This window comes from Eptesicus fuscus, chromosome 8, assembly GCF_027574615.1.
Source record: "Eptesicus fuscus isolate TK198812 chromosome 8, DD_ASM_mEF_20220401, whole genome shotgun sequence".
In the NCBI taxonomy this organism is placed as follows: domain Eukaryota; kingdom Metazoa; phylum Chordata; class Mammalia; order Chiroptera; family Vespertilionidae; genus Eptesicus; species Eptesicus fuscus.
The window spans coordinates 14,725,409-14,728,998 of record NC_072480.1 but is presented as its reverse complement, the minus strand read 5'-3'; the positions used below and the strand labels follow the sequence as shown (position 1 = coordinate 14,728,998).

Genomic DNA, 3,590 nt, shown 5'->3' with positions numbered 1-3,590 from the left:
TCAAATTGGATGTCAATTCTTTTTTGTATGGACAAGGTCTTAGTTACATTTTCCTTAACTTGCTGTACAAACTGAGAAGTTTGAACAGTTTGTACCATGGATGAAGCAGCAATTCCTACAGAAGTAAGTAACAATACTAGAACAAAGAGTCCTGCAATTAACATTCCAAGAAATCTCTTTTGTCATTTTAAGATTTTTACCAGGTCATGTAACAGTTGGTAGGTTTGATGAAATTCCCAAGGCTCAGTTAGGTTAGTAGGAACCCAAGCGAAAGCAGGTTGTTTTACAATCATAAGGGAATCTTTTTGGAATGTAGAATTAATACAAGGGGATAGTGTGCAGCCTGTGCATGACACCTCATACAAATGGCTTGTTGCATTAAGTCACATCTGGATGGGGCCTGAGAGGAGTACAAAGGATCAAATACACAGGCTGTGGCAAATACTGTCTTATTGGGAGTTCCCCATAAGGTACGAATGGAGTTATTTAAGCTATAGTTAAAACTATGAACAACATAGACTGATGAACAAGAACAGACCCAGAAACAAGGAGGCACGGATCAGACTGTCGGGCCTCAGGGGGAGGGTAGGAAAGGGTGGGGGTAAAGGGGGAGATCAACCAAAGGACTTGTGTGCAAGCATATGAGCCTAACCAGCGGTTAAGGACAACAGGGGTGTGGGGGCATGTGTGGGGAGGGGTGTGGGATGGGAATGGGGGGACAAGGACAAATATGTGATAACTTAATCAATAAAGAAATTAAAAAAAAAAACTATACCATTTTATAGGTGCAAGTGCAGCAGCTAATTTCCATTGAGTGTTTTGTAGGGGCCAATTATCATGTTGTAATTGAGATCCAACAAATCTTCCTCCATACAATGAGATGGAGTGATTAGCTTCAACATATAGATAGGATGTGGTCCCCTTCCACTTTAGACGCTATTGTTACTATAAGTAGACCCACAGGGGCTCCAATCCACAAAGGAAAAACTGTTAAGTTTGCTGCTGATGTGGTGGTCACTATAGCAAACTTGCCAATTGATTTCTTCCTCTGAGGGGTGCCATTCATAAAACTTTTTACATAATGGCTTAGCAGGGGGATGACTTAGTAATGTTACATTTTCTGTACCTCTCCCAGGAGCACGTAGTGATAGTAGATGTATTTGGGCTTTTGCCTCCCCCTCCTTTGGTGTCTATGCTAACCAAAAACCTCTCTTTAATTCTACACACAAAGGAGCAGCAGTTGGATTCTGTGTCATACAAAAGGGAAGCTGGGTGGCAACACCCGTGTAATTATATTTTGCCCAGATACTTCCTTGTCCCACCTGGGGTCCCCCTGGATGGCCAAGGTGCTTGGTATTATTGGTGACTATACTAGGCGGGGGATCAGCCCAAGTAAGGGGTCTCACCCATTGGGGGTCAGGAACCTAAGTCCAATATACTTCCTCATTTGCCCCTGGTAGCATTACCGCATAACTGATGGCTGCTAGAATGGCAAGGAAAACACTCTCAGGTTTTCTTGGAGCTTTTGTCTCCTCACAAATTCACTCAGCTTTCTGGACTGTCTTCTTCACCATCCCCCAGGTCATCTCCGGTCTGTCTCTTCTCCTCCCATTCCTTATCTTCAGCATGTTGCTTGGGGCTACTGCTTTTTGGGGCTAGAGTAGTTGTCTGTCTGCAGCCACAGGTAGAGGGTGAAGCTCCAGTTGCAAGTCTGGTCATTAGTCTGGTCAGCTCCTCTCTCGGATCCATGTTGAAGTTTAATGTTCCTTGCAGGAATCTACATGGGCTTGGAGGAGTTTTCTGGAAATACACAAGCATATCCTCGACTAAATGCTAACAAAGGGTCGGGACCCTTCCATAAACTCAGGATCTTTCCATTTAACCAAACCATTTTTCTTTGGTTTATTCTGACACCAGTGTACTTCCATAGGTATTTTGCCATCAGCGTTACAAGTGAAACAATTTAAAGTAATTAGGGCTCAGTGTAGTCTACCTACAGGAGATTTCTCCAGCATCACTATTCCCCCTTTTTGTTTTTCAAGTTGGGATTTTAGCTGCTGGTGTTGGAGTTCTATAATTGCCTGTCCTTGGAAATTGTATGGTATTCCCATAATGTGTTGAATTTTCCATTTTGTACAAAATTGCTGGAAATGACAGCTTGTGTATGCAGGTCCATTATCAGTTTTAATAATTTTTGGAATTCCCATGATGGCAAAAGCAGCTAGGCAATGATTAATGACCTGTTTTGCTGTTTCTCCTGTGGATGCAGTGGCCCATAGGAACTTTGAAAATGTATCTACAGAGACATGCAATGCCCCAAGGCATCCAAAAGGAGTATAGTGTGTTACATCCATTTCCCAGAGATGGTTCCTTTTCAATCCTCAAGGGTTAATTCCTGTATTAGGCCCTTGAGGCAGATGTAACATGAAAGTGGGACATTCCTTGATAATCTGTTGTGCCTGCTGTCGAGTGATTGAGAATTGTTTAGACAACATTTTGGCAGGCTGATGTAAAAGCTGATGAGATTCTGTGGCCTGTTTTAATAAAGCAACCAATTGATCAGCATATGCATTTCCATTTGTTAAAGGACCAGGCAGGAGCCCTGATATGAGTAATATAAAAGGGGTATTGTCTTTGCTGTACAATTTGTTGTACCTGTTTAAATAATATAAATAGACTTTGGTCACTGAACCATTTTAACTGAGCAGTCTCAATTCTATTTACCAGGCCAGCAGCATAGGCAGAATCAGAAATAATATTAAGAGGCTCTTGGAAATCCTGCAATGCAGCCTTTTTTTTTTTCATGTGTTTCAGGCATGAAACAGCTCTGGCCACCGACACAGGCATCAAGCTAGGATGAACTAAGGACTGTACATCTGCTTTGCCCCTGATTGATATAAGAGCAACATCACCAATCAGATGTCTCCTTGCCCATTGCCAGGGGGTGTGCAATGCAGCCTTGATAGCTCCTAATTCAATTCTTTGCACAGAAGTGTGACTGGTCTGAATTCATTGCATGATAAGCAGCTTTACCATAAGATGAACCATTAGTAAAAACAGTTAATGCTCCAGGAATAGGCTCCTGCCTAGTATTTTTTGGTATAATAATAGGGGTGTAATATAAAAATTGTAGTAACTTGTTTTTTAGTAGGTGACAACTGAGTTCCTCTGAATATCCACTTAGTCCAATCTGCCAATTTAAATCAGTCTGAAGTAACATTTCTAATTGCTTTCCAGTGAGGGGAAGATAGATGCATTGGGGTTCTTCTCCTGTAAGCTGCCTGCAGTGCTTTCTGAGTTGAGATATTAATTGAACCATGAGTTCTATACATGTAACCACAGTTTTAGAGGATTGATGCCCTAGGTGGACCCACTCAATAATAGTTGGAGAGTTCTTATTTTGGAAAATAACTCTAATGGGACTATTTGCAGTAGGATTAATCTGTCCTAATAAAGGTAATTTAGGCTGTACCCATGCTACTTGGGCTGAGGAGATTGCCTGCTCAATTTTTTGTAACTCCTTCCTAGCTTCATCTGTTAATGTTTGGGTGAGGAAAGATTAGGGTCACCCCTAAGAATATTGAATAAAT

At 41.6% G+C, this 3,590-nt stretch overlaps 1 pseudogene; it reads right to left on the bottom strand.

Annotated features, from left to right (window-relative positions):
• Positions 1–2,801: 2,801 nt before the first annotated feature.
• Positions 2,802–2,946, bottom strand: LOC114235344 (small nucleolar RNA SNORA48; annotated as a pseudogene).
• Positions 2,947–3,590: the final 644 nt, after the last annotated feature.